This window comes from Canis lupus, chromosome 6 (genome assembly GCF_048164855.1).
Source record: "Canis lupus baileyi chromosome 6, mCanLup2.hap1, whole genome shotgun sequence".
Classification (NCBI taxonomy): Eukaryota; Metazoa; Chordata; class Mammalia; order Carnivora; family Canidae; genus Canis; species Canis lupus.
The window spans coordinates 10,923,121-10,947,122 of NC_132843.1; the positions used below are offsets into that span (position 1 = coordinate 10,923,121).

At 40.4% G+C, this 24,002-nt stretch overlaps 1 protein-coding gene and 1 long non-coding RNA gene across 10 annotated transcripts in view; one reads left to right on the forward strand and one right to left on the reverse strand.

Moving 5' to 3' along the window:
• Nucleotides 1–24,002, forward strand: part of DLGAP1 (DLG associated protein 1) — an 874,662-nt gene that overhangs the window by 485,289 nt on the left and 365,371 nt on the right. The window lies entirely within an intron of this gene.
• LOC140634992 (uncharacterized) lies at nucleotides 3,908–4,881 on the reverse strand. The gene is made up of 2 exons (XR_012032322.1): nucleotides 4,567–4,881; nucleotides 3,908–4,023 (listed from the first exon to the last, which is right to left on the reverse strand). It is a non-coding gene; the product is annotated as an uncharacterized lncRNA (long non-coding RNA).

Consider the following 24,002-nt stretch of genomic DNA (forward strand, 5'->3'; position numbering starts at 1 on the left):
TTCAGACATGACGAGATCAAAGAGTGGTATATATTTGTTGCTTCAAGCTTGTTTCTGTAAGATAGCTTATACTTTGGCTGGTGAATCCTATTATCTTCTTAAAGCACACTATTAAGTATAATTAGAGATGTTCTATTGGATTTAATGTTAGTGAACTCACATGCCAGGCACTGTTCTAAGGAAGTGATGTATATTAATTCATTTAATCATATCAATCTGATGGTATAAATATTGTTATTCTCGTTTTTTAAGAAAAGATTTTATTTATTTATTCATGAGACAGAGTGAGAGGCAGAGACATAGGCAGAGGGAGAAGCAGGCTCTCCATAGGGAAGCCCAATGTGGGACTTGATCCCAGGTCCCTGGGATAATGCCTTGAGCTGAAGGCAGATGCTCAACAGTGAGCCACCCAGGCATCCCTGTTGTTCTCATTTTAGAGACAGGCAAACTAAAAACAGAGAGGTTACTTCCATGTGGGATTCAGACCCACACTCACTCCACCCACAGCCTGCCTTTCAATGGCTAGGGAAATAGCTAAGAATGAGATTCTTACCCTAGATGTAAGGAATTCAAAATGTTCTTGAAATGAAGACAAAGTTAACAAAAGGCCACCCAAGCTTGGTTATTAGAACATGAGCCACATTCTCCAGGGGTACCATGACAGGTTTCCTATCCCACCTCAACTGGGCAGAAGGCTCAGTAGGTCTTTCTGTCCAACTCAGAGGCCTGAGGTATAAGCAGGGACCCTCTCAATGAAAAACTGATTCTTAACTTCTTGATGTCTCCGTGCCCTTCTGAGGGGCAAACACTTTCTTCAGTAGCCGAGTTTATTACAGGCAATAATTCTTAAACTGGGGATGTCCATGCTCCCTGGAAGGGGCATCTGCCAATCTATGCAATCCTGGTCCCAACTCACACCATGAACAGAAAGTTGGCTAAGGCAGCTGTGCATCAGCATTAGAAATGCTCTTAGGGAAGGGGGCACTCCAGCTGTTTTTTTGGAGTTGCCAAAATTTTTTTTTTCACATTTTCAATTTGGGAGGGTACTGAGCAGGAAGAAATGTAAAGACGTATTTCTTCCATCCTCTCCAATCATTGTGTGACAGAGACAGAGAGAAGTGATGAGATACCCATGAAAGACCATTAGTTGGCTGGAACTGCCAAAACAAAGTACCACACACTGGGTATTTAACAAAAATTCTCTCACAATTCTGGAGGCAAAAAGTCCAAGATCAGAATGCTAGCAGGCTTGGTTTCCTTGGAGGCTGCTCTCCTGGGCTTGTAGAGGGTCATCTTCTCCTTGTTTCCATGTGACCACTTGTGTGTGTCTGTGCCCTAGACTCCTCTTCTTATAAGGACACCAGTTATATTGAATGAGGGTTCACCTTCATAACCTCATTCTACTTTAATTACCCCTGTAAAGATGATTTCCAAATATAGTCCCCTTCTGATGTACCAGGGGTTAGGACTTCAAACATGTGAATTTGGGAGGAACACGGTTTGCTCCATAAGAGCCCTAAATCCAAGCACTGTGATACTGAGGAGATATGAACCACACATAGAAATTTAAGATTATATGATATCACTTTAATTGCTCTGTTATTAAATAGAATCACTTAGAAGAAAATTGGGATGTTGGTTGTTATTTGAATTTGGATTTATTTTTGATGCCAGTTTTTCTTAGGTATGGGCTGCAGCTGGAGTTATCTCCCCTTTCCAATGGCTGAGCAGTTCTACTGATTTGCAAATTCACAAAAGAAGCAATCCTATGTTAGGCCCAGACCTTTTCTTGGCAGCAATATTCTTTTCTTCATGCCAGGGGGAAAAAGAATTTCTTTCTCAGGAGATAATCCTCTATCTTTGTTGTTGATCACCTTTAAAACCTTAACATGAATTAAGTTCTGTGATGAAGCCAAAAATCAAAATAGCGTTGCATCATTAAGTCAGCAAAGCCTGACCATCTGTGAAGCCAAACCTCTCAACATCCAAGTTGTTTGTTTTTCCTTTTTTTTTCTTCCCTCCTTCTAAAATTTGTATTTGTCAGCTTAACCTTCATGATCCTTGGAGAATGAAAGAGGAGAGCAGATCCAGAAATGGGAGATGATAGGACCTGGTGAAATTAATACAGCAGATTGATCCCAGAGAACTAAACAACCAGAAAAGAGATGTGACATAGAAAACTGAGAGAAAGAAGGAAAATGGTAACTAATTTTCCTCGAGAGTGAATGATGAAGAGAGCTGAAAATGAAACCACTTTTTTCTTTTTCTTTCCTTCTTTTTTTTTTTTTTTTTTTTTTTTTTTTTAAATAGTAGCATCGAGAGAGGCCTTAGGTAGAAAAAGCCCAAGAATGTTACCAATCTCCAGTCATTCTCACCTAAGGGCTAAACTTCTACTAGGTGCCACATCTCCCAAATTTTACCCAAACAGCACCTCTCCCTTATCCAATCCCTGGAGGGTATGTTAGGTGTAGAAAAAAATGTCTTCATATTCTGGACATAACAATGATCTTCCTTAGAATTTTGAGAACAAATCAGTTCAAGAGACATTAATGATCTACTGCATCTTAGGTACTGTATAAAATGAATTTCTGCCCTCCAGGAGAAAAAAAAGGGCCCAAACAGTTAAACGTTTCTGGTCTTGACTCTGGCTACAGACCCTCCTGGCTTGCCATCATGGGGTGCTTGCACTCTTTCCTCATGTTCAGGATGGACATGACCTGCAAACACCGCAGCCCTTCCTTCCCTAAGGTAGGTTTGGTTGTCACAGGTCCAGATCTAATACATTTGTTCATTTCTCATTCTCCGAGAATTTAAGCCTGAATATGAGAATTCCAAGATTGAGTAGGATTTTCCCAGATCATCATTTCTGTCTTCAGGTCCCACAATACTCATTATCTTCTGTAGCTTCTACATCTGGGGGAGGGCATCTAACAGAGATGGAGAGTTCAGTCAGATGCCTGCCTTTGAACATATGCACTCCTAGTTTAGAGTCCTTGGGCAAATGACTTAACTGCTCTTTTAGGCTCAGTTTCCTCCTCCATAAATTGGAAAGACAGCACTGCGAACATTGCTGTTGAAATCCAACAGGAACATGCGTGCAAATCCCTGGGCACAGGGCCTGGCTTATGTTGCTATTCGTTGGATGGGTGACCTCTGATGACCCTTCTCTTGGGTAAAGAAGGCATTTCTCTCTCTGAATCCCAAGAGTCTTCCAGGTTTCTGATCTTATAACTTTCCCCTTTCACCCTTTCTAGAATTGTCTCCAGATTCTAGGAACCAATCTTTTCTCTCAATCTGTTTATCAACCAATTGATAAGACTCCTTCCACCTCTGCTCAGCTTGGCTCCTATCCCCAGGACTCTCAGCCAGCATCTCTGTTTAGGCTAAGTGGCCCCATGGAAGAAGTAACACGTCCCTGGAACCTAAGCTTACTCCAGAAGCTGGGGCATGTCCATCTCCTTGTCTTACTAGCCTCATTGCATTTTAAGCCTGGTGTCCTACACCATGTTCCATGTCTGACAAGTGCAAATCATTGGCCAAGCAGAAATCACTTGCAGATTCTAAATTCAGTCCAAGCTAAAAGCTTTTGCCCCAGGTTATAAGTTCCATTTACATCCTTGTGTTCTGATTTACTAGAATTTAATCATAGTTTGGTCTTTACTGTACATTTTAAGTATTATGGCAAGCGAGTAGACATCATTTCCAACAAGAAAAGAAAATGCTATTCCCACTTCATAGCCTGTGGCTTTCTCCATTGTGATGGACTAAGGTATTCACTTATTCCTGCCAAGTTCCTTAATAGACTAAAAGGATCTTTCATGGACCATTCTCAATCTCTCTGTCTCTCTCTCTCATCTCTCTCTGTGGAAAATTTTAAAGTCCTCATTAAAAGTCAGGAAATACAAAATTATTTCACTCATTTAAGCTCATCTGTTTATGATGTTCTATATATCTGCCTTAAAAAGCTCTATAAAGAGAACAAACAGAAGAGGTTTCAAAGCACGGTGATGGCTTCTCAGAAGTCTGGAAGAAGAAAAAGAAGCTTTCATGAAACCAACTGTGCAATTTTAGGATTATTTTATCTGCTTAAAGATGCTAAAGTTGATTACAGTGCCCAACATTTGATTTACAGAGACCAATTTTATAGGACTTGATTTTACCTGAATCACATTTTTTTTTAAATAAAGTGATTGCTTTTAGCATCTTTATCAATGGGTAGAAAGGAGGAGATGACAAGAAGCAATCAATCTGTCCCAAGCCAGATGTACCTTTACTCCTTCGCAACTCTTAGTAAGGCAGTTCTGAGTGAAAGAGTTCAAGGTACCGGCTAAAATTGGGTCCATTTAATCTATTGTTGTATAACAATTTACCCCAAAAGTTATCAACTTAAAATAACGATAACTATTTAGTATCCGTGTAGTTTCTGTGGGCCATGAATTCCAGGAGTGGTTTACTTGGATGTTCTGGCTCAGTCTCTGGCAAGGTTGCTCTCAAGGTATTGGCACATTAAGTCATCTGTTAACCTCACAGGGACTACGGGCTTCGATGCTGAGACAGTTCACTCACATGATTGGCAAGTTCATTCTGGCTCTTAGCAGAAGGCCTCAGTTACTGGCCATGTGGACTTCTCTGTGGAATTGCTTGAGTATCCTTCCCCTAAATTGAGTAATCAGGAGCACCGGGGTGGCTTAGTGGTTGAACGTCTGCATTCAGCTCAGGTCATGATCCCAAGGTCTGGGATTGAGCCCTGCATCAGGCTCCCTGCTCAGTGGGGAGTCTGCTTCTCCCTCCACCTCTCAAAGAGAACAAGGCACAACCCAAGTGTTGTTAATGACCTAGCCCTGGAGTCAGATCATGCCATTCACCTGCTCCTAGCCCCCAGCAGCCCCCCATTGTTCTGAGAACAATGCCAAAGTTCTGCGCCACCACCCCCACCACCACCTCCTCCCCCGCCCCCCCCCCACCCTGGCCCACAGGGCCCTGCATGGTCTGAACTTTTTTGTTGGCCTTCTCTTCTACCACACTTCTCTTTGCTTCTGATATGCCAGCTACACTGAATTCCTTATGTTAATTTATTCATTACAGAACATTAATTCATCAAACACTGTGTACATAACATTCTCTGAGGTACCTGGGATAGAGCAGTGAACAAAATAAACAGGCCTGCCTCATGGAACTTTCATTCCAATGTCTGAACACCCACCAGGCACAGTAAGGCTCCCCTGCCTGACACCCACTGTTCCCTCCACCTAGAATGTTCTTCTCCAGATTTTCAGTCGCTCCCTCACACTATTTTAGGTCTCAGCCCAAGCTCTCCTCAGAGGCTTTCTCCAATCCCCTCACCACTTTCTCCAATCCCCTCACCACTTTCTCCATGCTCAGCTTCATTTTTTCCTCATATCTAACATTCTACCTCCATCTACTAAAAGTCCAGGTCCCTGGTCATACTGAAAGATCCAAGAAGAGGGGACACTTTTTCATCTTTTCTAGTTCTGAGGCCAATAGCCCCTATGTATTGAGCTATTTAGGTGTGTGTTTTGTTTGATGCCCACATTGCTGCCTAGACCTCAGCTGACTCGGCTCTCAGCACATCTGTCTTAGGACCACCATCTTACTCCCTGCTTCTACTTCACTCTGAAGTGTAGATAACTACACTTTATAGTAGCCAATCTCTGTCCTATGTCTTCATTCTCATGACAATCCTGTTATTGTCTATTATTATTTCCATTGTGTAGTTCAGGAAACTGAGGCACAGGATATAAATACCTTGTGCATGGTGACTCAGCTAATAAATGTCAGAGTCAGATTAGAATGAATGCAGACTGGTTCAAATGCACCCACCCTTCACTACTGTAATACCTGCCTATCCTTTTCTAGAATTGCATGGAAAACAATTATAAACTGGCTCTAAGTGTCTGAGGGGACCTCCTAGGAGTAAAGGTCATAAATGCTAATGCATGGATTTGGAGATATACTTATTTTGATTATTCCTGATTTAGCACTGCAGCTAGAGAGGTGAAAGTGTTGGGAGGTTAAATTCCAGATATACAAATTGTTATCATATTCTACAAGCAGAGATGGCAAAAAAAAAAAAAAAAGTGCATAATACTAACTTGGAAGCACATGTACAGTAACGAAGTCTAGAACATTCACTTCACTTCCTCCACATTTTAGAAGCTGGCCTCTGCGGGGCATACTCATGTTTCAGCCTCCATTCAGAGCTTATAAGCCTTCCATGTGCTCCCTCCATGACTTCCCTGCAAACTAGTTTTTAATAAGAGCTGAGACGTGTAGCTCATCAGTCAGAGCTGACTGACTTCAAATGCCCATGTAAATGAGTCTCTCCCTCCATCCACCTTCATTGGCTTTTAACATGCAGTTTAGAACTTCTTGGTCAGGGGTCATCATCCCTGGTTCTCTGCTCCTGTTAATTTAACTTTTGCCACATCACCCCATACATGTCTCCAAATTGTGAATAGTTTTATACATAGTGAATAGCATTTCACCAAGGTTTCAGCATTCCAGGAACTTCTTATTCACTTACTCACTCATTCATTCAAACATCATATTTAAATTCTTATTGCAGACCAAAAATTTTACAAGGCTTATCAGACAACGGGGCCTTTCCTCAAGGCATTCATGATCTAATAGACAGGAATGTACCCCAATTTCCATGTTGGGGAAATAATGGCAAAATGCATATGAAATAAAGGAGATGCTTGGGGAAGGAAGCACCTATCCCGCAACAAGAGTTAAGTGGACAAGAGAAAAGCAATGGGATAAGAAAGGAAAGGCCCAGCACCAGGCAGAAATAACATGACCTGTGGGGAAAAACTCCAACTTATATGTCCCTGTGGGGAAAACAATGGAACAATGGAGCTAAGAGAGGCACAGGTCAGATCATAGAGGCCTTCATGCAGGGAAGGCACATGGAACTGAAGGCTTTCAGCACATTCACATCAGGATGAGATCACAGGCTGAACATAGTCTAAGGTCTCTGGAGATTGGACTTGCAAAGGGAAGATGGTAGAAGGCACCTAGGGAGTTTCAGCGGGGCAGGCTCTGACCCCATCAGGGAGCGCTCTAAGATGGTGACTTAACCTCTAGAAGATGAGCCCAGGATGACTCGAAGCAGAGAACTATATATTGTGGGCTGGTTAAGTCTCTTATTGAAGTACTTACTGGAGTTAATGTTGAAGATTTGATTCTTGTACAGGGTTTGTATAGATAAAATATTTTTCTTTGGTAAAAGACAACCTCCCCATTCCATTCTGACATTTTTCTCATTAGGGAAAGAACAGAAAAGGCTTGGACTTTGGATTGAGGGCGGGGTTCAAATGTGTGTTCTAGCACTAGCTGTGTGACCCTAGACAAGTTATCAAACCTCTCTGATCATGGCTATCCTCACCTATAACATTTCACCATATATACACAGTTCTAACACACTTTTGGTACTCAGACCCAGTACCTATCTAACACACTTTTGGTACTCAGACCCAGTACCTATCACGTCGTTTGCATTATTGTTATTTATCACCACTGTCGCTTTGCAAAGAAGAGGTAGGCAGAAGCAGCAGATGGACCACTGCACCTGTCTTGTTGATATGAGGAAATGTCAGATTGCATCATCTGCCCCTCCTTGGGTGTGGTAACCTGTTATTCCTTTTTTTTTTTTTTTTTAAGATTTTATTTATTTATGATAGTCACACAGAGAGAGAGAGAGAGAGAGGCAGAGACATAGGCAGAGGGAGAAGCAGGCTCCATGCACCGGGAGCCCGACGTAGGATTCGATCCCGGGTCTCCAGGATCGCACCCCCGGGCCAAAGGCAGGCGCCAAACCGCTGCGCCACCCAGGGATCCCCTAACCTGTTATTCCTATAAGCAACAACAAATACCAATATACTTGCTTGAATCATTCTTGAATAAGTGCTTCACAGCTCATTTTGCCCACCATTGCCAGATTTGCCTCCCCCAAATACTGCTATTCTATTTCTGTTTTAGAATGTTCAGTGATATCCTATTACCTATTGAATTAAAACCCCAACACCTCAACTACTCCTCACATCTATGTTTGAGATAACCATTGCATACTGTTTCTTTTCTATTTCCCTAAGAATGGATGGCATAGTAGAAATATCATAGGACCTTTAAAATGAGGGTATTTATACTTTCTTTTTCTATGTCTCAGTTTGTGATAAGGATCACATGAGATAGTATCTACAGAGTATTTTCAAAACTGTAAAAGAAAAAAGGAAATAGCACCTATTGAGGGCTTACTAGATTGTCAGGCAGTGTGTATTCTTTCTTACAGTCATTATAGAAACTATTAGGATGGTTTTTTTGTCACATTTCAAAGATTAAAAATAATCTGAGCCTCACCAAGATTAAGTCCCTCGAGCAAAGATGCATGGCTCTCAGGAATGAAATAAAGGTATGAATTCAGAATGGTTTTTTTAAAAATTATTCCTCATTATTCTGTTTCATGATCCTTAAAAAAAAAAAAAAATCCCAGACTAGCTACACTAATCTAGTTACTGCTCCATGAACACATATCCCCTTTTGCTGTCTACCCAAATTATATCCCCTCCTCATGGCTCTGCTTTGGACCTGCCCTGGCTGCCCCCCAAACAACCAGTCATGTCCCCTTCACCTGACTTCTTTATTTGGCACTAAAATAGTACAGATAGCATGAGGGATCTTTTGTAATACTGTCTGGTATTACTCTCAATTCTAAAAATCTTATTTTACTCTATGTATAATCTGTGTCACCAATAAGTCTCTACATTTTTTGAAACAGAGAATACCCTCTTTTCTAAAATGCCAAACATTCTAACTATCGATCCATCCATCTATCTTCACCAACATATGGTAGATGCTCTTAGATATTTACATATATATTGAATAAACAGAAGAATGAGGGAGTCCATGACAGTGAGTTTAAATATTCTTGTCATTGTAAGTCTCCTCTGGAGGACCTCCTCTTTCCAGGGAGCCTACTAGCTTGAAAGCATTCTGTTCAGGCCTAGAACCTTTAGGGAAATTCACACAACTGCAGTCTGCTTTTATAGTGTCACAGGCATGCTCACAAATTCAAAAGAGTGAACTGCAGAAGTGTCTATGCTTTGTCACTACCTCTTTTTTTAGTAAATGCAGGTCCAGTTTTAAGTGACTGGACAAAGTCACTAAATAAAAATTACACTTAGTGGGCAGCCTGGGTGGCTTAGCAGTTTAGCGCCGCCTTCAGCCCAGGGTGTGATCCTGGAGACCCAAGATCGAGTCCCACGTCAGGTTCCCTGTATGGAGCCTGCTTCTCTCTCTGCTTCTGTGTGTGTGTGTGTGTGTGTGTGTGTGTGTGTGTGTGTGTCTTTCATGAATAAATAAATAAAATATTTTTTTAAAAAAATAACACTTAGCTAGCATATCTAATCCAGAGAGACCTCCCTTACTGCACGGCTGCTCCATGCTTGGGACAAATCATAGATCACGTCTGTAACTTCGTGTTTAGGAGCTCACTGGACTGCTTTGAATGACTTCACATATCCAAGACTCAGCAACCTGTTGTCTTCAGACCAATGGGTCTATCAGTGACAGTTTTGGAATCCTGTGCAGGAAGACACCATCTCTTTCTAAAAGACTATCAATGTGATGAGTCTACTAGCTTTTCTGTACAATTGTGGCCACTGGAAAACATTGTACAAGGTTCTCTCCTTCTAGCCTACCCCGCCCACATGTCCCTCAATTCTGTTCGAACAAAAGAGCAGGTTCCAAACCAAGAGAGTTATGAGAAAGGGAGCATTCACACCAGGTTCAGTTCCTCTCTCAGAGGGGATTGGACAGAAGCTAAGCAGTCTGTGATTAAGGCCAGTAGCCAATGACCAAGAGGGCCATGCTTTCAGAAAGAGCACAATAAGCAGGCAGAAGGAGAAGCCCCTGGCCAGGTCCGTACTGTTGTGTCACCTTCTCTGCTGCTAAGAGTAAATGTAGAAAGAATGGAGAAGGTCCTTTCCACTTAAAGAATAGAGTTTAAACTTCGACTTAAGCTTAATTCCTAAATTGACTAGAAATTACCAAAAAGGTTATGAAAAAGACTCCAAATCTTTAGCAGAAATGGGTTCTCAAGAACAAACAGAGTTCAGATATGAGGAAACAGACCATTGCATTTCTGCCACCTATAGTCTGGTGACTATAAATTGCGGCTCTGCTGCTTGTAGTTGGTGATTTTATTCATGTCCATTTCCCTCAGCAGACCATAAGCTACAAAGATGACAAAGGCCATTGTATTTTCCTCTCATTTTATCCTCTGCTCTGAGCTCACTGAGTGCTCTCTAGAGTAACAAGAGAGTGATAAAGAGTACAGCCTCTGAAAATAGAAGAGCTGAATCTTAGAATATTAGTGGCATAAATGAATGAATGACCAAGTGCAGTGCTCTACTATCTTGAACTCATCCCAACTCTAAAGGTCAAATGTTCACCATTCATCATCTCTAAATTGTAGAGCCTGCCTACACAGCAACATCAACCCATAATCTCTGTCCTCTCCTTACCCCCACCAGCAGCCTGCCTTTCAAAGTTTCCAATAGAAAGCAGGCTAGGCCCAGCTTACTTTACCTGACTTCCACACTGCATTCCAGGTGCATATTCATGAAACTGAATCCTTTTGTCCCCTAAGTGACCTGTACCATCGATTTAAGTTTTTATGGTTCAGATAAGTGCTTAGCATCAAGTGGCCAAATGGATATGGAATGTAAGTTTAGGGTCAGGGAAAGCCATTGGCCTTGTTCATGTTCCATTTGTGCCCTGGATTCCATTTTTCTCCATGGCATATTCGGAACAGAGAGGACATGTTCCCTCCAAATGTGGCTCAGTCCCTGCTACCCTTCTCACATCCCATACTTTGATTTCACTGGCAGCCTACCCCTTATGTCCCTTAGGAATCGCAGGAGGTGGAGACTTGCCACTGCTGGAGAGCAGGGCCTGAGCTCTTCGCAAGGGTGTTTCTGCATCATTCCTTCTTAGAGGCTGATACCACAGCTTCATTCTAGCACAAACCTTTGGAAGATGGAGGGTTGCTCCCACCTGCCACTGAACATATGAAGAGGCCCCAGGAGGCACTTTTTGTTTTTATTGGCTAGATCTGCAGAGGAGGCAAAAATGCATAAAAGGACTTTTTGACCTCACAATCTGTGGGAGGTGGGATGTCATGAATTATTTGGTTTAGGCTGTCTCCATTCATTTACCTACCCACCTTGAGGTGCTAGGAGAATCTTCATCTACCCAAATGTTTTCAAATAGCCCTTCCCAAAGTGACAGGGACATAGCAGATCTCTTTAGATGTAACCATGTGGGAGTTAGGAAGGAGCCTTATTAGGCTGTGTAAGTGCATTCTGGATACTCTGATGCAACTTTTCTACTTCTTTGACTGGGCCTGTGGGTGTTTAGGGTATGCCACAGCAGCTCTCATTAAGAGAAAAGTGCACATAAGGAAGAAATCTGAGCAGCATGATTGGAGGGAATGCTCAGAGATCCAGGATGCACTCCCAAAGGCATGTAAGCCGGAGGGCGGCAGATGAAACCACCCTGCCATGGCTGGAAGAGGAAATGAGTCACAATGGAGACCAACAGATTGTAGGAAGCAAAATGTGAACTCCTAAATGACTTCCTGTATGTTGCGTTTATAGTCTATACTTGCAAAAAGAAAAAACAAAAAAAACTTCTTTAAGTGCAATTAATTATTGCCATAATTACTTTACATTTTGAACGATAATCCTCCACCCAAAGGTAACACCAAACTGCTGTTGAGATTTGTGGGAAGAAAGACATTCAAAGTGATACATGTTTAGATTGTTTTGTCTAAAACATACCAGTTCTACCCCCCCCAATCCTTGCTCCCCAATTTCCAGATGTGCTATGTTAGAATTATCTGAGAATAGTTAATTACTAACACAGATTCTCTCTATCCTATTCTATTGAGTCAAGGGGGAATAGGGCACAGAAATCTAGATTTTATAGGTACCCAACTCATCCTGCATCACATCCACATTTGACAACTACTATGTGACCATTGTCCAGCCCTACCCCTTTCTTCGACCAGTCCCTGAGGAAGGCACATGTTCAGAGAAGAAGCTAATGACTCCTCATTCCCAGGCTTAGAACTGAGTGAACAGGGCAAGACTGCATGAAGAGCTTCTTTTGACTTCCATCCACCTACAGGGCCAGAGCCAAAGTAGATGGAAGAACTGCTGTTGCCTATTTCAACCCCAACCCCTAAACCCAAAGCTTGCATCATGCCTCTCCATACAAGGAAAGGCAGTAACTTCCAGTAAGATGCCAGCAGGAGTATGAAGGGAGCACGGGCACCAAGTCAGGCCTCAACGAGTGAACTGGTAGAGCAGGGAGCACGTCACGGGACTGACCCAACCTTTACCTTGCCACAGTGTCTGTACCCAGAAGCCATGCTGTGTCCTTAGGGCCTTCTTAGGGGAGGAAAGGGGTAGACAGTAGAGAAAATGGTGAACATAGTTGATAGGCTCCTACACCAAGAAGTTAGCATAGGGGCCATTTTAGACCAGCTTTCACAGAACCATGACAACAGGATAGACAGTTGCCAAAACCACAAAAAGGAAGCATTTGTCTCATGATATTTCAATGGCCAGTGGGTCATCGCTGTTCTTCCTTGATTTTAATATGGCTTTCTATGAGGGCCGGGATAAGAGGTCAAGAGCTTCCTAAACTTTTTTTTTAAGATTTTATTTATTTATTCATGACAGACAAAGAATGAAAGAGGCAGAGACATAGGCAGAGGGAGAAGCAGGCTTCCTGTGGGAAGCCCGATGCGGGACTCCATCGCAGGACGCCAAGATCACACCCTGAGCCAAAGGCAGACACTCAACCACTGAGCCACCCAGGCACCCTCCCTAAACTGTTCTTAACCCACATTTTAGTGCCACTGAAAAGTGGCATCATTATCACCTCATTATGCCTACTCTTGTGATTCTGTCACTTTGGGATCCACTGAAAGAGGGATGTACACAGAGGGATGTGCACCGAGTATGGAGGGCCTAATTTTAAGGCTACCACCAAGAGTCACAGGCCAGAGCATCCAGGGCAGTGACCACGTGTGCACCCTGTCCGGCTGAGGCCTTTCTAATGAAGGATGTGTTTGGAACCACAAAAAACTCAGGGGCAGCCTACACGAGCTCTGCGCCTCAGTCCCCCACTCAAGATGTTAAATGCTAAAAATGAACTAATGCAGACTTCTAAAACAGGCTGCTCCAAAAACTGCCTCAAGAAATAGGAGTCATGATTTCATTAGAGTATTTTAAAATTTGAGCCTCCTGGGAAAATTTTGCTGTGTATTTGACAGCAGTGGGCTCAGCACTGTGCCAGGCACAAAGTACTCGAAAACTTCTATTATTTCTGCCATTAAAACAAAGCTTTCTACAAGTCAATAGAAAAACAGAGAAGAGTATCCATAGCAGACCGTTCACAAAAGATGAGGTTCGTGTGGCCCACAAAGCATTAAAAATAAATATAAATTAAAATAATAAAACACTTCTCCACACATTAAATTGGCAAAGTTTGCTTTCCGACCAGTGTTGACCAGAGGATCAGCTGACCTTCAACCTTTCCATAGAATGATCTGCCAATTTATCTTACAAGATTGCAAACTTAGAAATGTTCATATATACTTTGGTGCAGTAATTCCACTGGTAGGGAATTCATTCTAAGAAAAATATAGAACATGCACAAATATCTATCTATAGAACATTACTTACAAGGTTTATAAAAGCAGAAAATAATTATCTAAATATTCAACAATAAAAAAAAAAAAAAAAAAAAAAAAAAAATAAATATTCAACAATAGAGATTTGACTACAAATATTATCATACAAGATATTTAGGCCTATCTGTGATGTTGCAGACCATGGTCTGTTATCATGTGAAGACAGTCAGGACAGCCATTCTGGGGAAAAGGAGCTTACAAAACACTGAATTAAGGTGTAGGAAAATATAACATGTAATAACTGATTGTCTATGCGTGGATTATAAATTTATTGTTTTGTTCTTCTTAACAGCATTTTCTAATTTTTCTGTAGTACATTTTGTTGCTTTTGTATTAAGAAAAGCAAGAAACAATTTTGCCTTTTAATACTTTAGGACATAGTCCCAGACTTAAATGCTTATCTGAATTGGGATTCTTTTTTTATCCCACTAATATTTAGAGTACCTACATATGCCCAACTCCATGCTGGTGCTGGAAATAAAAGTACATGTCAGCTCTTAACTACTGGCTAGTGCTTATTTTACTATCAACAGTATTATTTGCTTTCATGCTAGCATCAAGCTAAGTAATAATAGTAACACCTTACTATTATTAAGGTAGTGAATATAGATCACATAAGCAGGTCATTGAAGCATAGTAGTTCAAGCACAGGGATATATGGAAGAAGTCACTAACCCAGACTTCAGGGGCCAGCAAAGGAATGGCTACCTGGAGGAAAGGATAATTGGTAGTTTAAGCCAACGAGCGGCTAGGGTAGGAAAAGGGGAGGAGAAATGTTGCTGGCAGAAGGAAGAGCACATGCACAGAATTCAGTAAGTGAGTTATGGTACAGCAAAGAACCAAAGTTTTTTGTTCAGCTTGGATGTTGAAAGTTAGGAAGGGAAAGAACTAGAGATTGGGAGGGAGGACTTGTCAATAGGCTGGGGACTCTGAACTTGATTCAGAGCTTTTGGAGATTTGCTTTATGGAAATGGTCCTTGCCATGGGAAGAAGACACTTGAGGCCAACAGAATGGGAGTCAAGGGGACTGATCTCTCATCTGCTCCCTTTTACTCTGTCATGTGCTACATAGTCCTCCTCTGCACATATTTGGTCCACCAACGATGTGGGCTTTCATCAATTCAAGATACCTCAGTGGATCTTCCATTATATACTTCTAACCCTCTGAAGAACCCAGTGTTACGGTTGAATTCAGATAACACTGCCCCTGCCCTGATTTGCTGTTATTGCCCTGAAAACTCCTTCCTGCTTTTCTGGGGAGAGATCTTATTACTAAGCCAATCGAAAGTACTACAGTTCATTAAAAGCTGCATGATATGGGTCTCTCCTCCACTTTTCTGCACCCTGTTACTGTTGTCTCTCCCAGTCCCCTTCTTTTATAGTTTTTAAACAATGGCAGACCCCAGGCTCTTACAGAGCCTTTCTTACCAACAACTGAACACTCTCCCTTTGCACAAGAAACTTTGATAAATACAATAAGGCAGTTTTGCTATGAGTAGACAACAAAAATCCACAGCAAAGAATTTAAAGTTCAGCAGAGAAAAATAGAGCCGTGAAGGCTAAACAACATGCTACTAATCAACCAGTGGGTCAGCAAATCAAAAAGAACATTTTTGTTAATGCAGAGAGATAAAAATGAAAACACAACAGTCCAAAATCCCTGGGATGCAGCAAAAGCCATTCTAAAAGGGAAATTTATAGCAATGCAGGCCTCAAAAAACAAGAAAAATCTCACTCTAACCTTATACCTAAAGGAATAAGAAAAAGCGCCACCAAGACACCAGGTAAACAGAAGGAAATAAATATTAGGGCAGAAATAAAGAGACAAAGAAAATGGAAAACATCAATGAAATCAAGAGCTAGTTCTTTGAAAGGGTAAATAAAATTGATAAGCCTTTAGGCAGACTCATCAAGAAAAAGAGGACCCAAATAAATAAGATCAGAAATGAAAGAGAGGATAGTTTTCTACATTTGTGTGGTGTCAGCATACAACTTTTCATTGTCTCTTACAACCAAGAAATTGCACAACTTAGAAAAGAGATGGTTAAACTCCTAGAAATGTGAAATCTTCCAAAAGTGAATCAGGAAGAAAACAGAAAATCTGAACTAATTACTAGTAATGAAATTGAACTGATAATCAAAAAAAACTCCCAACAAACAGAAATCCAGGACCAGATGGCTTCACAGGTAAATTCTGTCAAACATTTCAAGAAAAGTTAGTACTCCTATTCCTCCAACTATTCCAAAATTTAGAAGAGGAAGGAGAGCTTTCAAATAAATTCTACAAGGCCAGCATTACCCTGATACTAAAACAAGATAAAACACCACAGAAGAGAGAGAGAGAGTGAGAGAGAGAGAGAAATTTGGATCAATATCTCTGGACATAGATGTAGAAATTTTCAATAAAATACTAGCAAACCATTTACCATGATCAACTAGGATTTATTGTGGAGATGCAGGGATGGGTCAATATCATTATCAATGCAACACATTAACCAAATGAAGGATAAATATCCTATGTTCATCTCAATATATACAGAAAAAGCATTTGACAAAATTCAACATCCAATCAGGATAAAAAACTTCCAACAAAGGGCAGCCTGGGTGGCTCAGCGGTTTAGCGCTGCCTTCAGCCCAGGGCCTGATCCTGGAGACCCGGAATCGAGTCCCATGTCACGCTCCCTGCATGGAACATGCTTCTCCCTCTGCCTGTGTCTCTGCCTCTCTCTCTCTGTCTCTGTCTCTGTCTCTGTCTCTCTCTCTCTCTCCCCCCACCGTGTCTCTCATGAATAAATAAATAAAATCTTAAAAAAAAAAAAACTTCCAACAAATCAGGTGGAGAGGGAACATACCTCAGCATAATAAAGGCCATATATGAAAAACCCACAGCTAACATCATCATACTCAATGGGGAAAAAACAGCTTTTTTTTTCTAAGATCAGGAACAAGACAAGGATGTCCACCCTCCCCATTTATTCAACATAGTATTAGAAGTCCTAGCTGCAGCTATTAAACAAGGAAAAGGCATTATCTAAATAAATAAAAAAAAGTCACTATTTGCAGAGGACATGATACTATATACAGAAACCCCTAGTGACTCCACCCCAAAACTATTATAATAAATTCAGTAAAGTTTCAAGATACAAAATTAATATCCAAAAATCAGTTGTGTTTCTGTACACTAAAAACAAAGTAGAAGAGAAATTAAGGAAACCATCCCATTTATAATTTCACTGAAATGAAAATACTTAGGACCAAACTTAACCAAGGAGGTCAAAATCCTGTACTCTGAAAATTGTAAGACACTGACAAAAGAAATTGAAGACAACATGAACAAATAGAAGATATGTCATGATCATGGATTGGAAGAATATCATTAAAATGTCCATACTGCCCAAAGAAATCTACAGATTCAGTACAATCCTTATCAAATACCAATAGTATTTTTTTTATAAAATTAGAACAATCCTAAAGTTTTATGGAACTACAAAAGATCCCAAGTAGCAAAGCAACCTTGACAAGGAGAACAAAGCTGTAGGTATCACACTCCAGATTTCAAGATATACTAACAAAGGCATAATAATCAAAACAGTAGGACACCAGCACAAAAATACATATAATGGCTCGATGGGGCTCGATGGAACAGAAGAGAAAGCCCAGAAATAAGCCCACATTTTTATGATCGGTTAATCTACAATGATCTACAGTGGAGAAAAAGACAGTCTCTGCCATAAATGGTGCATGGAAAAGAATGAAACTGGACCACTCTCTTATACCACACACACACACACACACACACACACACACACACAATCTCAAAATGGATTAAATACCTACATATGAAACCTGAAGCTATAAACTCCTACAAGAAAATCTAGACACCAATCTCTGACATCAACCACAGAAACATTTTTCTAGATCGGTCTCTGATGGCAAGGATAACAAAAGCCAAAATAAACTACTGGGATGACACCAAAACAGGAAGCTTTTACAGGGCAAAAGGAACCAACAAAATGAAATGGCAACCTATCGAATGGGAGAAGTTATTTGAAAGGATATATCTGACAAGAGGTTAAAGATTTTATTTTTTTAATTTTTATTTATTTATGATAGTCACAGAGAGAGAGAGAGAGGTAGAGACACAGGCAGAGGGAGAAGCAGGCTCCATGCACCGGGAGCCTGACGTGGGATTCGATCCCGCGTCTCCAGGATCGTGCCCTGGGCCAAAGGCAGGCGCCAAACCACTGCGCCACCCAGGGTTCCCTGACAAGAGGTTAATACAGAAAAGGAACTAATATATCTCAACACCAACAAAACAATCTGATAAAAAAAAATAAGCCATGGACCTGAAGAGACATTTTTCCAAATAAGACACACAAATGGCCAGTAGACATACAAAAACATGTTGAACATCACTAATCATCATAGATATGCAACTCAAAACCACAATAAGGGATGCGTTGGTGGCTCAGTGGTTGAGCATCTACCTTTGGCTCAGGTTATGATCCTGGGGTCCTGGAATCAAATCTTGCATCAGGTTTCCCACAGAGAACCTGCTTCTCTGTCTCTCATGAATAAGTGAATAAACTCTTTAAAACACACACACACACACACACACACACACACACACACAGATATCACCAAACATTAGTCAGAATGGCTAGTATCAAAAGATAAGACATAAGGTCGGTAAGAATGTGAAGAAAAAGGGCCCCCCATGCACTGCGGTGGGAATGTAAATTGGCACAGCCACTGAAGAAAACAGAATGGAGGCTCCTCAAAAAATTAAAAATAGAAGTACGATATAAGCCAGTAATTTCACTACTGGGCATTTACCTAATGAAAACAGAAACACTAATTTGAAAAGCTATATGTACCCCTTTTTTTATTGCAGTATTTACAATAGCCAAAATATGGAAGTAACCCAAGTACCCATCAATAGATGAGTGAATAAAGTGGTATAAAGATACACAAGGGAATATTATACATCCATGAAAAAGGAGATCTTGGGGATCCCTGGATAGCTCAGTGGTTTAGTGCCTGCCTTCGGCCCAGGGCGTGGTCCTGGAGTCCCGGGATTGAGTCCCACATTGGGCTTTCTGTATGGAGCCTGCTTCTCCCTCTGCCTGCATCTCTGCATGTCTCCCTTTCTCTCTGTGTCGCTCATGAATAAATAAATAAAATCTTTAAAAAAAAAAAAAAAAGATCTTGCCATTTGTGACAACCTGAATGGACCTAGAGAGTATTATACTCAGTGAAATAAGTCAGAGAAAGACAAATACCATATGATTTCACTTACATGTGGAATCTAAAAAATCCAAAACAATGAACTAAACAGAAACAGACCCATCGATACAGAGAACAAACTGGTGGTTGCCAGAAGAGGGAGGGAGATGGACAAAAAAGAATGAAAGGGAGGTGCAGACTTCCAGTTATGGAGTGAACAAGTCACAGGGATGAAAGGCACAGCACAGGGAATATAGTCAATGGTATTGTAATAACACTGTATCTTGACAGGTGGTAGTTACACTTGTGGTAAACATAGCAGAACCATGTATAAAGCCACTATGCTGTACACCTAAAATTAATGTAATATGTGTCAACTATACTCCACTAAAAAAAAAAGAGAGGAATAAAAATGAAATCATCCAAAAGAGCAAGAAGAGAAAATTGTGCATGGAAATCATAATTTGAGTAAAAAAGGTGAGGACCTTCACTCTAGAGTCAGATGCCTGTATTAAGCCAAGTCTCTATAACTTACTAGCTTTTCTTACTTTAAAAATGTTACTTCTCTGTAGTCCTAGGTCTTCATCTGAAGGGAGGTGAGGGTACAATTGTTCTTACTCCACAACATTTTTGAGGTTACATGAGCTAATGAATCTAAAGTACTTAGTACCATGTGTGGCATCTAGTAAGGACTCTATATAAGGCAATTCTCACCCTTCTCCTCCTCAAGTTATCAGTAATACATGCCTTTATTTCTCTTTTCACTTTTTATAAGATAATTAATAAATTAGAGCACTTAATTCCAACCTCCTTTCCTGACTCTTTAAGAATATTTTTAAGGTACGTAATGAATTTTCAGCATACTGACTGAGGAAACACTTCTCTACACTCAAACGCTCCTCCAAGGAGAAATGCTTAAGTACATCAACATGGCCACAACTTAACTGCCAAAGGGGTAGTCAAAAGGTCTTTTTCCAAAAACTGGACCTAGCTCCTCAACAGCGAAAAACTGCAAGCGTGTCCTCATAGTCAGATTTGTTCAACAAATCTCTTGAGCGTCAGATGCTGTGCTAAATACAAACACGGATAGAAGATGGTACAGACACGTACCAGGAAGTAGAAATAGTGATGGGGATGAGGGTGGGGATAGGAGGAAAGGGAGATCCAAAAAGTTCACCCAGAGAAACGTGGGCTGGTAACTTAGAATGCAGAGAAACATTAATTGGTGGGGCAAGTCACACAAAACAGGAAAATCCTCAAACAGGTAGACCTGCAGGTCTTCTGCTTTACATGACTCATTTGCAAATTAGATCACCCCAGCTTTTTGAAAACCTCATAACAGAGAAGAATGTTCTTATTGGTGTACAAGTCAGCAAAAATCAAATTATTCTAACGTTACTTTATATTTGACGTATTTTTTAAATGTATTCATACTGCTTAATGATATAATATACAACGTACACTTCCAATAAGTATTACTTAATTTCAGTTGCTTGTATCCCTATCAATTATTCTAGTGGACTTCATATTAAAAGGCTGAATAATAGGGGTGCCTAGGTTGGCTAAGCATTTGTCATAGGCTCGGGTCAGGATCTTAGGGTCCTGGGATGGAGCCCCACATTGGGCTCCCTGCTCAGGGCCGAGCCTGCTTCTTCCTCTCCCTCTGCCCCTCCACCTGCTTGTGCTCTCTTGGAAATAAATTTTTAAAAATTAAAAAAAAAAGACTGAATATAAAATAATTCCAATTTGCCTTCCTTATCCCATTACCAGAAATTTTTTTCAGTATCAAAACTAAATCATACACATAAGCTAGGAGCCTAACATTTAAACTTTTTTGCTAACGTAATAAAATTTTATTTAGGCTAAGAAACAAAACACAACTGGCTGCTTCCCTCATATGCCACAATGACACATTTATAATTCTTATATTGATGCAACAACTATATGTCATACTTAATGGGGAGACATTATTCATTCAACAAATATGTATTCTGTCAGACATTGATGCTAAGTGTAATTACATATGCTCATTTGAATCTGGAATATACTATACTATAATTTAGATTTCTTTCAACCTTTAGATAAAAGCATTTATACAAGAATTCAGTCACATGCTCCTCAATCAAGCCATTGATTTCCAAAAATTTAAAGATATAAATATACTGTTACTCATCTACTTTTGTCCACTAGTTTTAGCACCCATTAATTATTCTTGCCTGAATCATGACCAGCTATGCGATCTCCTAATAATGAAATCAGCATTATTTCTAGATTAATTGATACTATACTATAAAAAATGCTTTATCTCTTTAGTATAAACTGTATCCTTATTTTACTCTACTATTTTGTTACTCAGATTTTCTGAATCTGTTGCCCTAGATTTGATCAGAGGGATCACCTTCAAGCAAGCTATGTTTGATATGTCCTCAATGTCTTTTGAGCTTTCCCTTAGTTTTTTGACATGAGATATTCCAGGATTATCTTGTATTATTAGGTTTAGCCCTGGACAGGGTAGAGAAGCCATTTCTCCAAGATGTCCAGATTCCTTTTAGATAAGAATGGCACTCCTAACCCAAGGCCTGGGTGTTAGATGTACTCACTGCTCTTATGGTATCATTGCCTCCAAGTCAATAGAAATAGGAAATACATGTATGTACACATACATACATATTCCTATAGCTGTATCTTAAAAACCATTATCTTAGACAAATCATTTTCCACCAGGGAGATTTTGGTCCCAAAAGACATTTAACAATAGTTAAGAACATTTCTGGTTGTCAGAGCTGGAAAGAATAGTACTCACATCTGGTAAGTAGAAGCCACAGATACCACTAAATATCCTACAAAGTGCAGGAAAGCCCTCCACAACAGAGCATAGGCTGACTCAAAATGTCAGTGGTACGGAAGTAGAGAAATCCTGGATTATAGGGTTACCTCCAATTTCAACCCAGCAGCACAGTGTTTAGCTCTTGCATTTCCTTCCCTGACAGTGACAAACATGGCTTCCTGTGTGCTCACTTATGTAATCAGTCCCCAAACACACCAAGCACTTTCTGCATCGTTGTCCCATACCTCTGCAGAAAAATAAACCTACTTACTGAAACTATTTGTTTAGATAGACTTTTTTGTCTTTATGTATGTGTATTTGTCTTTGTTTCTTTTTGGTCTTTAGCCTGAAGATAATCAAAATATCTTATTCAAAAGTTACTTGAGTTGTTTTCTCCTCCTGAATCTAATTTTTAAAGATTTTAGAGAAGAGAGTATGAGAGAGTATGGTGGGAAGGGGCAGAGGAGGAGGGAAAGAATCCCAAGCAGACTCCCCACTGAGCATGGACACACACCCTCCCCAACGCAGGGCTTGATCTCACAACCCTGAGAGCATGACCTGAGCCAAAAATCAAGAGTTGGGCACTTAATCAACTAAGCCACTCAGGTGCTCCCTCTTCCCAAATCTAATTAATGCAGGAGTTCAACTTGACCTTTACTGGTTCCCTCTTCTCTGTACCTGTAGCTTTAAAAACAGACTAGGTTTTACTCCGATCTCTAGGTCCTGGAATATGGAGGGCTTTAAACCTATCACCTTATTGGCCTATGTGATTCTCTGGCTTAACTTCTAATATGAAAGAAGATTATTTTGCTGGTATTGTTCTTTCCTCATATTTGCCTTAAAATAACCAGGTTATAATTTGATTTTTGACACGTTACAGGTATGCTGAGGCTGTAACAGGCAGAACCAGGGCATCCTGAGGCTGAGCCTAAAGGTGACTACTTAGCATTTTAACTCAGTTAAAAACCAATGCTCAACTATCATGTGGAAGTAGAGATACATGGGCACTCCTTAGTAGCAGTGACCTGCTACTCTTAGGGCTATTGTAGCAATAGTACAAAATAAAGTTTCCAAATTTGCAGATGAGCTGCTTTTGGGGATCTTAGAAAAAAAATCCCGTAAATCTTTTTAAATAGAAATGTAACCAAAAAAAAAAAAAAAAAAAGTGATGCTACGGAGCTACTTTCCTTAGGGATGATGTATTTTGAACTCCCACATACAACTCAAGATTTTAGATATCATCACAGATTGTGACTAGAAACAAGTAAAACAAGCAAACAAAATTTTAAGAATAGCTTAAAACAAGATTTCTTTATTATCAAACCTAGACTTTTTAATAGACCACTCTTCTGAATTCCGGAACCTCAAATCCAACTGTATGCTACACGTTTTCTCCAAGGGCCCCAAGTAACCTACCCTCATCAAAGTGCATTGTGGTACAGCTGACTCCAATTTACTGGTCAGGATGAAATGTTTCAATGCTGAGAAAACTGGGACATGAGCCCATAGCAGGGCTCAGAACCTAGGTAAGGTGATACGGTCTCTAGGACTTCTATAGTCTATATGTTCTATAGACTGCTATAGAACATTAGCAACATGTTCTGATGTGCTCATGACCCTCAAGAAGGGCCTACGTGGGTTTTTCTATTTATTCTGACATTTGTATATTCAGTTTACATTGTAGTTTGACTTTTTTTTTTACTTGTCTCTGCAATCCTGTCCATCTAACCCCTTGCCTTTTTTAAAACAAAACTCATCAAGTTTAATGGAATTTGCAAATTCACACATACATATGGAAATTGGAGAGAGCCTAACTTCAAACTCATATATCCTAAGTTGGAAAGCCATGTTCTTTCCAGCACATCTGCTTTCTTCTTCCTTTTTTTTTTTTTTTTTAAGATTTTATTTATTCTTTTGACATGGAGAGAGAGCACAAGCACGGGGAGTGGCAGGCAGAGGGAGAGGGAGAAGCAGGCACCCACAGAGCAAGAAGCCCAACGTGGGGCTCGATCCCAGGACTCCAGGATCATGACTTTGAGTCCCAGGACTTTGAGATTATGACCTGAGCCAAAGGCAGATGGTTAACCAACTGAGCCACTCAGGCTCCCCCACACATTTACTCTTTTGAGTAGTATCTGCAATGTCCACATAGTGAAAGTACAGTTT